Source organism: Mus musculus, chromosome 3 (assembly GCF_000001635.26).
Source record: "Mus musculus strain C57BL/6J chromosome 3, GRCm38.p6 C57BL/6J".
In the NCBI taxonomy this organism is placed as follows: domain Eukaryota; kingdom Metazoa; phylum Chordata; class Mammalia; order Rodentia; family Muridae; genus Mus; species Mus musculus.
The window spans coordinates 135,905,533-135,919,196 of NC_000069.6; the positions used below are offsets into that span (position 1 = coordinate 135,905,533).

A 13,664-nucleotide genomic window follows, 5' to 3' on the forward strand; every position below is an offset into this window, starting at 1 on the left:
ATTTTTGTTAGACATATTTATCTTATTTTATGTGTATGAGAGTTTTGCTTGCATGTACGTGTACCCCGTGAGTGCCTGGTGCTCATAGATGTCAGAGATGGTGCTGTATCCCCTGGAACTGCAGTTATGGATTGTGAGCCCCTGTGTGGATGTTGGAAACCACACCTGGGTCCTCTGCAAGTGTTTTTTGCCTCTGGGCCATCTCTCCTTTGTCTTTTAACTTGGCTTCTCTATATGTTTTCAGACAACGTAATATTTTTCCTCTTGCCCATTTAAAATGTTCTGGTCAGGCTAACCTTGGAACTATGGTGGCTGCCATGGCTCAGTTGCCATGGTCTTGCTACATCCACCATTTATCCCAGGACTTGCTCACAATGTGGAGTGTGTCACCATTTGGGGAACCTGGAGCCACCCAGTCCTTAGTCCCTTCCTCTTTCTGGTGTAGTCAAGTTCACCCCAGCTAGAGGTTAAGACCATTTCTTTGTTGTCTTTTAGGTCAGTGTATACAGAAGCTGAATTTTTCTAGTTTTAATTCTAAGTGATTTTAAAGACAAGAGGAATTAAATTTACTAGATAGTTTTAGCCTTTGGATTTTGTGAATGTGTGTACATATACGTGTGTGCAGCCTGTATGTGTGAATGCATGTGCAGGCCATCATTCGCTACTGCTGCTGCTGCTGATGGTGGCATCTTCCTCTGTAACCATCGAACTTATAGTTTTGGTCTTTCACTAAACTTGAACTCCCTGAAGACTGGTTCATCTGCAAGCCTCAGGGATCCTTCTAGACATACCTAGGGGATCACAGGAGCTCAGAGCGGTGTGTTTTCCCACACAGGTCCTCATTTGTGTGCAGTGGGCACTACCCTCTGAGCTACCTCAGCAGCCTTCATGCCCTGGAGGCGTCCCCAGCGCTTTACAAGATTATTCTGCTTTTCAGTGATGGCTGAGATTGAAACCCATCCTTTTGGAATCTTTCTGGGACTCTCCTGTCACTGTCTAGGTCTATGAGGCAGCACAATGCAAGTACATTGCTCCGGGGCTGAAAGACTTCCATCCCAGGGCGCTGTGAACCAGCTCTGGGAGTCAAGCAATGGGGCCAAAACACACCTGCAAAATGCAGGGAGGAGTCACCTTACCTCCAGGACCACCGACTGGAAGCACTTGACGTCTGCATGGGTTTTAAAGCTGAGCCTGGTTTGTAAATGAGTTCTTGTCCCTGCAGACCAGGTGAGCTTGTTGGTCCTGCCTACACTTATGAAGGACTTGAAGAGCAGCTATTGCGACCATCACAATTCCCTATATACCTCCATGTTTGCACCATATCATCATCTATTCCTCTATCTGTATTTTCAGTGCAGGGCATAGAACCTACAGCCTCACTTAATTAGGCCAATGCTTTGCCTCTGAGTTATGTCCCTTGACATTTATAATGACGATAACGCCATTGATTGTGTTCTCATTATTTTAAGTTATTCATTTTAGATGATAATTTTGATAAAACTGTTTATAGGAATTCCAGTTCTGGTGCCCAGATCTCTTGTTATAAAACTGAAATATTATCTTGTTGTTGATTTTTTTTTTATTGCACATGCCCAGTAAAGTACAGACTGTTTTCTTGCTCATTTGAACTTTGGTGCCAGACTGGACCTGAGGGCAGAGGAGCTGTGGGTGTGGGGATGTGTCAGGATGTGTAGCAATACGTTTCAGGAAGGGAGAAGAAGACTCAATTATGTTAGATCTTCTGTGGATACGCAATCATCAAGGAAGTCACAGTTAACAACAAAACAACCCAGCCCTTAGTCCCGTGTTGATTTCTTTACCCTTGACCATTTCATTGTATTTGTAGTGGGCTGAAATAACAGCTTTGGTGTATGTAGGTTCAAAACTGAAATGGGTTTAGTCCTCTGTTTTCTGTCTATACTTACACGGTCTTAAAAAGCCAAATTTATCCTTTCCCTCTTATTGTGGGAACTCACGCTTAACAGTTTGAAGTGTGGAGTAATTTATACGAATGAGGGCTACTTTCTTTTTGAAAGAAGAGATAGCCAGCACCAGATAGATTCATTTGGGTTGGTTGAGAGCCATGTTTCAATAATTGGAGTTAGGACCTTTTGAAAAAAATGGGTCAGTTTTGTTTGAAAGCAGGTAGGCTGGAGGTCTGTGGTAAAGTCTCCACTGGCAGCCACTGGGTAAAGATAAGTAAGAGGCCTCTGTAGAGAGGATGCCCCAGGCTGTGTCAGGAAGTGGCTTTCACTGCTTCTTAGTTTTTCCAAGGTAGGGCTAAAGGTCTAAAACATGACAATTTATTTGGACCCCACCTTGGAAAAAGAGGCCATAGAAATGCAAGGCTATTGTGCACTTGGGAGCCAGTTCTGACTCTCAGTTTCTCCAAGATTTACACTCAAACAAACAACAAAAACAAAATGAAACAAAAAACTTCAAGGTTTAAAAACTCCAGATCAATAGAATCCAAGAATAGCCTTGTCAAATTTGCCATTCCAAGATATTAAATGAGATACGTTAAAGTTGTTAAACTTATTTTTCATATTTGCTTTATTTTACTTGTGTGTGTGTGTGTTTGTGCGAGCGTGTGAGCTCAGGTACTTGATGAAGTCAGGAGGGTGCTGGATTCCCCTGCAGCTGAAATTATTGGCAGTTTGGAGCCTACCATCATGGGTACTGGGAAACAACCTTGGGACCTCTGTAAGAACAATATGCTCTCTCTTAACCACTGAGCCATCTATATACCTCTGAATTTCTCATTTTTTAAAAAAATGTATAATCACAAAGAAGGTATAGCAAAATTTCTGGAAACACGTAGGCAGTCAATGTTTTAGGCTTTCTGGACCAATTTGCAAAATGTGGATATGATATCCATGCTTAGAGGAGACGGATTCCCAGAATTTAAAATATAATAATAATTACAATCACCATGGAGTCTAAGCTCCATAACACAGGTTGGCTAATGAGAAGAATTGAGTTCTCTTTTAAAAAATAGCATTTTGCTTAATTGGGATCCAAGTTAATGTTCCCCATCAGAAATTGATTAGAAATGTTCATCTGTACAAACACTTCTTAACTTGTGAGCTGCACAAACACAGCGGGTGGGGCTTTGATTCATGGGCCTGTCAAAGACCAAACTGCTAAAGACAAGGCTGCTCCCCAGCCTCAAACTCTCTGCTATGGGGTGAGGTGGAGACAGATTACAGTTCCACAGTGGCAATAACAGAGATCCATCTATTTGTTGCATGAATACAGTCCTAAATTAATTAGCTCAATTTCTCATGAATTTCACCACGTATGATTGAAGTATTGGGTCCAATAAAGTTGCTTGGCCCAAGTTAAAGATCTCCAGGAAGTTATATTTAATAGGTCATAGTTGTGGAACCCTGTTCTGGAATAAACTTCAATCAGAAAATCAGCAATTAGGAGGATACTTTTTAATTATTATTGAATATAAATTCTGATCTCAGTTTTCCCTCTCGCAACTCTTCCCTGCTCCTCCTGACTTCCTGACCTGCCCACAGTCACACAGTTTCCTTCTCTTCTTAGGATAAAAACAAGACTCTCCAACAAAATAAAATTAGATAACGCAAAAACAAATAAACCAGAACAGGACAAAGCAAGCAAACAAACAGAAGAAAACAAATAATAATTAAAAAAAAAAAGCTGATGAAATGCTCTCAATGCACAGACACAGCTGTAAGGTTCATTTTACAGCAATAGCAATGGAACATCTTCTCACTGCTATTATTTTGGCAATGTTGTTCTATTTGCAGGTGAAACTACAATTCCCGGGATGGATAAAGTTTTATTAAAAAAAAAAAAAAAAGGAGAAGCTCAAAAATCCTCTGTAGCGGTCTTTTTTCAGAAAGGAATTTGTCAAAACATGTCAAGAAAGCTTAAAAAAAAAAAAAAAAGGTACAGACATCCTTTGTTTGACCCAGGAATTTCATTTCTAGGAATTTAACCTAGTGAGAATTGTATCAGAGTTTGAAAGCAAGGCTGTTCACTGTTCCTCTCAGTGAGAATCTGTGCACATCTTAAATGTTTGGTAGTAGTGTTATCGGTAATAGAAATTACTATAGATATAAAAGGGGTTGTTATGGGTCCATTTTGAGGTTCTATAAGTATTTGTGGATAGAAAAGTTGTTCATAACATGTTTATGAGACTTTTAAAGAAATTAAGCCACAGCCATTATTCACACTACCACTCCCTCACGGCAGAAAAATATATGCAATGATTCATATGGAAAACAAAAGAAAAAAACTACATAGGAAGCATCAGCGGTGGTTAAATAGGGATCAAAATTTTAAGCATTGTAATGATAACTAATATTTCACGCATGCTTGGCAAAGTAGTCTGGGAAATACTTTACGCACAACCTCACAGAATCCTCACCGTATTACTGTGAAGCTCCTCCTAATAAGAATGATGAGGTTGTGGAGTGGAGGAGTTGAATAGCTTCCCCAGTTTCACAGAAAGTATGAACACCTCTCTGATTCCAGAATTCAGTGCAGTGTCTTCTATACCGGATAGGTTCTCTAACTTTCTCCTTATAATTCATTGTTCTTGCTCTGGCTCCTAAATATCTATGCTACTTTTAAGTTGAAAATGAGAACCTTGATGTAAGTATATTAACTCTAAATGTACCTGCAGGTTTAGTCATTCCTAACCCTCCATTATCCTATGTTTCCATGAAGACTAGAAGTGTAGACACCATTTTTGCTGTCAAGCAGGGACACCCCATTTGCCTTCACACTACTGCTTAGCTCCCCTAAACTTGTTTCCTCCAGCATGAAAAATGGACATGTGTACCTTTAAGCAAATTCCTCTGTTTGGGGAGACAGTCTGACTCTAATAGCTCTTTAGAACTGATGCAGGAGGAGCGAGTGGTTTTCCAGGTGTTGATCAAGGGGCAGCATGACTTCCAGAGGATTCTAACTTATTCAGATAAACATCCCAAGCACTTAGTTGGATAATAACATGTCTACTACAAATAATCACCTGGATTTAAAGAAACTCATGCTACAGTTATTTATTTATTTTTTTTGTGAGTGTTAAGGTTATGGATGCTATAAAACCGATGATTGTTAAAGGTAGACATTTTCTATTCGCTGAAGGAGATGAATTGCCCTCGGCTGCTGAACTGCTCTTTAGGATAATGAGGTCTGTCACCAAAGGTCTATGGTCATTTTACATTTTAGTTTATGTGATTACTGGGTGATGTGCAGACCCAGCAGGATCTGTGCCCATCCCACCCCAACATTTCATTGCAGCTTTTGTTCCCAGCCCTTTGGAAACAGCATCTGTGTAAGTTCATCTTCTACAGCATTTAAGAGAAACCATAGTTTCCTCCCCCTTCCTCCCTCTCTATCTCCCTCTCTCTATCTCCTTCCTTCTCCCCTCCCTCCCTCCCTCCCTCCCTCCCTCCCTCTCCCCCTCCCTCCCTCTCCCCCTCCCTCCCTCTCCCCCTCCCTCCCTCTATCACCCTTCCTCCCTCTCCCCCTCCCTCCTTCTCTCTCCTTCCTTCCTTCTTTCCTTCCTCCCTCCCCCTCTCCCTTCCTTCCTTCCTTCCTTCCTTCCTTCCTTCCTTCCTTCCTTCCTTCCTCTCTCTCTCTCTCTCTCTCTCTCTCTCTCTCTCTCTCTCTCAACATAGGTTCTCAGCTTGGAGACCAGGCCTAGAATTTCCTGTACTGAACTGATGCTGACAAGTTCCTGCCTCAGCCTCCTAAGGACCGAGATTATAAGCATGTGCCAATTCACCTACCTCCATGATTTTGTTAACTGTTGTTAAAACCGTCTTGCATGAAACAATCTCAGACCATGGGCAGACAGGTAGGGACAAATAAAGCTATTATAAGAAGCTCAGGAAAAATCTTGAACAATGGTGAACTCAAAGTGGTTAGTTACGAAAAATGTGCTTATCCCAGCTACTTAGGATGCTGAGGCACGAGGAGCCTACCCAGGCTACATAACAAGTTCATGCTGTTCTGCCGCAGCTTGCTGAGACCTTGTGTCACAATAAAATTAATAAAAAGGGTGAGGGTCTAGCTCATGGGTGGTATGCGTGCCTAGAATGTGCAAGACTATGGTTCCATTCTCAGTATGATGAAACCGTCATTGTAAAGAGGAAGCCACATTTTGATTGAAAATGTAAGAGTTTTAATTTCTTTATTGATTCTAAGTACTGTTGCAGTAGAGAAAACCATGCACTGTGGGATGATACAGTTAAACTGTAGTAACTGGGGGCAGAGCAGGAATAGACAGCACACAAATATGGAGAGCTTTGTCTTCTGTTAGCTGCTGTTCCTCCATTCATTCATTTAACAGCTACTCAAGAAGTCCTCGGGTTGAAGTTAAATCGGGCAGACCCGCCCTGCTCTGATGGGACCTAGTTTCCTGGATACTTGCTGGGGATCTTGTAGTGTCCTGTGACTCAGAAATCTGCCTGCCTCCTCCTCCCAAGTGCTAGGATTAAAGACATGCGACACCACTGCCTGGCTTTGAAAGCACTCTTATGCCAAAGATTAAGAACAAGTGGTATTATTATTCTGACAATTACTAATTTTTACATTTTAAAATGTTGTATTCTACATATGTATCTGTCTATATATGTACCTGTCTATGTATGTATGTATGTATGTATGTATGTATGTATGTATGTATGTATGTATCTGTCTGTCTATTGTCATCTTGGATTGATCCCAGGGCCTTGCACTTGCCAGGCAAATACACCACTGATAAGCACTGACTTTCCCATGTTGCTAGTACTCTTACAGTTTGGGCTGGCTAGAAAGTTGCCTCAGCTGTCTCAGTGCTGGGATTATAGGCATGAGCTACCAAACCTAGATTCATTTATATTTTATTTTTAACTCTCAAGAGTTGGAGCCCAGGGCTAACAACGCAGAGCTCTCTCCTTTCCCGAAGGGTTTGCCCGAGATCATAGAAGGACTCTGACTGCTTGATTTTTTTCTCTGCTTTAACAATGAAAATTTCCAATTCAGTGTATGTGCTTTGTATAAAATAGCATTAAACAAAAGGGTAATTTTCAAAGGCAATACTTTTAAAGACAATTAAGAACAAGATGTTGCCATTCCTACTTATAAGAACATTTTCTTTATCAAGTCTTCAAAATCCGGAGTTGGAAGCAGCAATCTCCCTCAGCAATTTGTTCTTGATCCTCATCTAGCTGCGTGTCAATGTGATCTTGGCTGCTTGTCTTTGGTTTCTTTTAAGTTAATTTTGACGTTAGACACAATTAGTCTCTGATTTTGGGGACTTTGTTCTTACAGGGGATTAAGAAATTTTAATTGTTATCCTCTTGGGATACCTGGTTGGGTCTGAGAATGAAAGTGACTTGAGAAAAGTGCACACAGATTTTTCGTGCACTACTGTATAGAATGTTGAATAATGTATGGTGATTGTGAAAAATCTAACGTGTGGAGACTGAAGAAGAAAAAAAGTATTTAAATGATGTACGTTCATAAAGATATTTATTTATTTATTTATTTATTTATTTATTTATTTATTTGAGACAGGGTTTCTCTTTGTGGTCCTGGCTGTCCTGGAACTCACTCTGTAGACCAGGATGGCCTCGAACTTAGAAATCCACCTGCCTCTGCCTCCCAAGTGCTGGGATTACAGGCATGCGCCACCACCGCCTGGCTATAAAAATACTTTTTTGCCTCAAACCTTCATCACAAGTGACAAAATATTTATTTGTTTATTTTACTTCTTTATTTTTTTATTAGATATTTTCTTTATTTACATTTCAAGTGCTATCCCGAAAGTCCCCTATACCCTTCCCCTGCTCTGCTCTCCTACCTACCCACTCCCACTTCTTGGCTCTGGTGTTTCCCCTGTACTGGGGCATATAAAGTTTGCAAGACCAAGGGGCCTCTCTTCCCAATGATGGCCAACTAGGCCATCTTCTGCTACATATGCAGCTAGAGACACGAGCTCTGGGGTACTGGTGAGTTCATATTGTTGTTCTAACTATAGGGTTGCAGACCCCTTCAGCTCCTTGGGTACTTTCTCTACCTCCTACATTGGGGGCCCTGTGTTCCATCCAATAGCTGACTGTGAGCATCCATTTCTGTATTTGCCAGGCACTAGCATAGCCTCATATGAGACAGCTATATCAGGGTCCCTTCAGCAAAATCTTGCTGGCATATGCAATAGTGTCTGGGTTAAAGGCCACCAACAGATTGGGAAAGGATTTTTACCAATATTTTTCTTTATTTTTATTAATTATCTTATTTATTTACATTTTAAATGCTATCCCCATTTCCAGTTTCCCCTCTGCAAACCACTTATCCCACCCCTCCTCCTGCCTCTATGGAGGTGCTCCCCCATTCACCCACCCACTCCCACTTCACCACCCTAGCATTTCCCTATGCTGGAGCACCGAGCCTCCACAGAACCAAGGACCTCCCCTCCCACTGATGCCAGATTAGGCCATTCTCTGCTACATATGCAGCTGGAGCCACGGGTCCCTCCAATGTCTACTCTTTGGTTGGTGGTTTAGTCCTTGGGAACTTTGGGGGTCCAGGTAATTCCTACTGTTGTTCTTACTATGGGATTGCAGTCCCCTCCAGCTGCTTCAGTTCTTCCCCTAACTCTCCCATTGGTGTCCCTGTGCTCAGTCTGAAGGTTGTCTGTGAGCATCTCCCTCTGTATTGGTCAGGCTCTGGCAGAGCCTCTAAGGGGACAGCTATACCAGGCTCCTGCCAGCAAGTGCTTTATGGCATCAGCAATAGTGTTTGGGTTTGGTGTCTGCAGATGGAATGGATGGTATCGGAAAAGGAGAGGTCTGAGTGCTCCCCTTTCACCAGCTGTTTAACACAAAATAATCCTAATGGCCATATGCCATATTTTAGGGTGCCATATTTATTCTATTGTCTTAGGCTTGCTCTTAGTTTCAGAAGCAATAAAATATAAAGTTATTTTGGAGGACAGGATGGCTATGGAATCACCAAGAATCATGTACTCACATTACAGTCTCTGCAAGAAAGTGTCTGCCCCCCCCCCCCCCCAGCCCAGAGCTCTCACTCACAGGCCAGGGTGGCAGTGGCAAAGGATCCTAGAGCTATTCTGAACTCGCCACCGGTCTTTGAGCCACTGATTACCTTGCAGCCAATGGCTTCTTTTAGTGTTGCTAAGATGAATTCAGTTCAGTTAACTGACACAAGAGAGTGGGTGGTTTTTTTCAAGTTAATGTTATACATTTTGGTGAAAAAGTAGTTTTTCCTCTTAGGCTTGTTAAAATGTTTCTTGCTTCCAGTGTCCTGATATTTCTTCACTTTTTAAATATTTTCATAAAACTCATTATTCCTAGATACAGTCAGTGTTGTTTAGAACAATTCACTATAGAATTTGGTGTGCTGTGATGGCATTGTAGTGAGGCAGTTGTATTTTTAGAACGACTTTCTCAGAGTTAAGGAATTAGAAATGCAGCAGGGAGAAAAAAGTTTACAGGATTTTGAGAGAGAAAAGAATCATGGGTGAATGTCTCCATTTTTTTGAGCTGTGAGACCCACAGCATTTACATCTCCATCTCTTTAAGAGTGCCTCTTGAGGCATGTGGAAAGGACCAGGAGAGTGGAAGAATGCTATCACCAGTGGGAAGCAGTAATATTCTTCACTTCCTTTATCAGCCTTAAGGTTCCTTAAGGTTCTAAGCAAGTGATGTGTGAACTGTGGGGAGGACAAAGAAGTCATTTCTAGCCACAGCAGAAGGGTGGCTGCCTAGGAAATGCAAAGCCTTAACCTTTTCTCCTTTCTCCTTTCTCCTAATGCCAATGATATATATATTTCTCATTTGAAATACTGACTAGAAACTTATGGGTGTATAGAATGCACAGTGAGACAGCTAGTAACAAACTGGAGTCAGTACTGACTATAGGTGCTTCTGGGATTTATATAAGTTGAGCTGAACATTAGAGCTATCCAACCATTTCTTGTTTAATTTGAACATTATGTCATTTACTACTAATATATTATGTATAATATTATATGATTGTATTACACCATTATATTATATTTATTATATTATATAACCATAGGGTTTTCCACTGAAATTTATTTTGCTTTGAGAAATTTTATATCTTTCTTTGGTATAAAGCCAGAACTCTAAAGTTCAACATCAAGGACAATTTTGTTTGAGTTGTACTTGCAGCAATTAATAAACTGAGAAAACATGTCAGCCTGGAGAGGTTCACACAATTTTTCACGCTATAGAGGACGGAAGTTGGGAAGATTGAGGGATGTAAACATTTTTGCTCCATTTTCTTATGAGGAAGAAGACCAAAGACTGACATATCTGCAACTAGCCTCTAAAACCCACCTTCAGTAGCCAGGGTCGTAACCATGATTCATTACTCTTTAGGAAGGACTAATGTTTGAGATGATGATGAGGAATTCAGGAGTTCAGGGACAGAGCTCTGTGTGCTGAGTACTTGTCTACTGTACTAGAATGTTCCTCCCCTCTTTCTGTCTTTGTCTCTCCTAAACGCTTTTCTATTTTTGATATTTTATTTATTTTTATGAGTATGAGTCTGTGTGTATGTCTGTGCACCACTTACATGCAGTACCCATGGAAGCCAGAAGAGAGAGTCAGATCTCTAGGGACTGAAGTTACAGATGGTTATGAGGTATCCTGTTGGTTCTGGTCACCTCTGCTTCTCTTCGAGAGAAATCAGTGCTTTTAATTGCTGGTCCATCTTTCCAGCCCCTACGGTCTATTTGCAGTTCAGATCCCTCTACGCACAAGTCAGTTGATAGAATTTCTCTGTTCAAAATATTCCCCTAGTTTCTCTAGAGCTCACTGGAATAAAATTCCAGGATCATGATATGGAAGCTGGGAAACAGCTCTGCAGGCAAGATTGCGTGCAGCATAAGCATGGCAATCTACGTTTCCATGCCTGGAACCCTCCGGAAAGGTTGAGCGTGACTGTGTGTCTGTGTGTACACCTGTAATCCCTGTGCTGGAGGGGTGGATGGGAAGACAAGAAGATAGATGGTTGGAGCTTGTTGGCCTCCAGCCTAGCTGCACTTAGTGAGACATGGTCTCATCACCACTACATATGCATGTCACACACACACACACACACACACACACACACTCACACACACTCATCCCCACTCACACACATGACACACATACCACATACTCACCCCCCACTCACACATACAACACAGACTCACAAACACACTCACACTCTCACACATACAGTCACACTCATACACACCATACCACACACACTCACACACACACACTCACACACAGTAATAGTCACACTCACAGTTGCACTCACACACACCACACAGTCACACATACTCACACTTACTCACACTTACTCACAGTCACACATACACTCACACTTATACACTCACACACATACGCAGATCACACACCATTCTCTCTCTCTCTCTCACACACACACACACACCACACTCACACACAGCACACACACAGCACACACAGTCACACATATAGTCACACACACATTCATACAGAAGACACTCGCACCCACCCCACACACTCACAAACACATTCACACACATTCACATAGAAGACACCTTCACTCCCACCCCCATACTCTCTCCTCTCTCTTACACACACACACACACACACACACACACACACAGAGAGAGAGAGAGAGAGAGAGAGAGAGAGAGAGAGAACAAATTATAAAATTAAAATTTTAAAAAGGTTGGGCTACATTCTTCTTCCACTGGAGTCATATCTTATGAATCTCTCTCCCCTTAGCGATCTCTCTCCAGTCTCCCCTGGCCTCAGCTTTTTTGCCTTTGAGTTTTTCATTTGATTCCTTTGCCTTAAACTCTGTCTCACCAGGTATTTGTAAGATGCCCATCATGTTCAGGTTTTCAATCTCATGCTGCCTTATTTGTGAGATCTTCGTGTACCAGTTATTTAGATTGCAAGCCCCTCTGGCTTTGTATTTTTCTATTGCTCATTCTATCATTTGACATCGTAGATATTTCACTCAGCTGTGTTTCTTCTCTGTGTCATGGCCTGAGGGTTGACGTCTTTACCTCCAATAGATCACTGTCTGTGTTTTAATTAGCAGTGTAATAGAGACTTAATAAATATTTGAATATGAAACGCATGGAAAAATGGATGCTGTCTAAATGCAACTTGTACAATGATTCAGATGGTAGGAAATAAAATAGCTTTAGGTATCTCTCTTTTAATATCAGAACTAGCTTGAATAAAAAGGGACTCTCTTTTATGCTAAATTAGGTAGTTATTATTATAATTGGTATGGTGAGATAGGGAATTAAGAAAAATAAACCAAGCAAAAGTTTACACTTGTCTTTGTTACTTTAGAATTACTTTCCAAAGTCGATTCTTATTCCCTCCCACCTTGGTGTTTTTGAGTCCTTAATTCACTGTGCTCCCAAATGGATTATCTTTATAAGATACTCATCTATAGATCATCTACATGAAAATGGAGTTTGTCGCATTTATAAATAATCTTCTGTATGTCAACAGAAGCAGACTGAAGAAAAGTTAGTGCAAGTTAATATTTTTTAGTAACTGTCAGGTTCTCCCAGGAGGTTCAGAACTCCAGGGTGGCCATGAACCCTGGGAGCTGCCACACAGCATCCCTGCCTCTCTTACAGACTCACCCTGTGGAGCTCCTGCAGGCCTGACCCCTGATCCCTGATTAACAATGCCGCTGGGATTCTGCAGCAGGAGCACCACAGCCCTTGCTTTGAGACTTCCTGCTCTGATCTTTCAAAAGATGTTCAGTGTCTTTCCTGGAAACCAAGCAGAGGTTCATAGTAAGGCGACAAAGATCAGATTTCATTTCTGCAGACACCCATTTATCTCTCTCCCAACTGTGGCTTAAAAAGGCCCACCTTCCCCAGGATCCCATTTTGTGTAGTGACTTACCAGGAGAAAAGAGAGAGAATAAATAATTTCAACTAAACCCTGCTTGGTCAATATTAACCCATTGCTCTGACTGAGAAAACAGTTCTCAATAAGGACATGCCACATAACTGTGTAGAGTATTCTGGGGCCACACTTGCTGACCTGCCATCGTTCAGTACACAGATAGCTACAGTTTTCATCATAAGGTTTTTGTCTCCTCACTCTTTTCTTTATCCTAAGAGAATCAGGTGATTAAAGGGGGCAGAATATGGCACTCTGTTACCATGGAAACTGGAAGTTCCTCAGCTCCTATGCTGGTTGCTTGCTCTCTCTAACCAGCTGTATATAATTCCAGCAGAATAAAGGATTTTCGCTAAGTGAAAATATGAACCTCAAAGATTGTTTCCTTCAGTGTGTGAGGGAGAAGAGCCAATATTCCCACAATTCTGAGATGCAGCCAATTAAGATCTGGGCTTTGGGTGGTTAAATTTCCTGTCACTATAATATCTAGTCTCTGCACTTGTGGTTGTTTTCTTTGTAAAGCCCTTTAAGCACCTTACAGCCATGAGAAAGCAGGGAGAGCGTGCTTTCGATGCAGTTCATTCCCGCTGTGAGAGAAACAATTACAATGTGTTTTATAAAATTCTCTTTGCCCCTTTGAAGACTTTCCTATGTCTGTGTTTACCCACACTGTCTCATTTGTCTCTCCCTAAAATTATGAAGTGAATTCTATTCTTTTCACTTTATAGGTGGATGTAT

General features: G+C 41.4%; 1 long non-coding RNA gene across 2 annotated transcripts in view; it reads left to right on the forward strand.

The window, feature by feature from the left end:
• Nucleotides 1-13,664, forward strand: part of Gm31243 — a 28,108-nt gene that overhangs the window by 3,723 nt on the left and 10,721 nt on the right. The window lies entirely within an intron of this gene.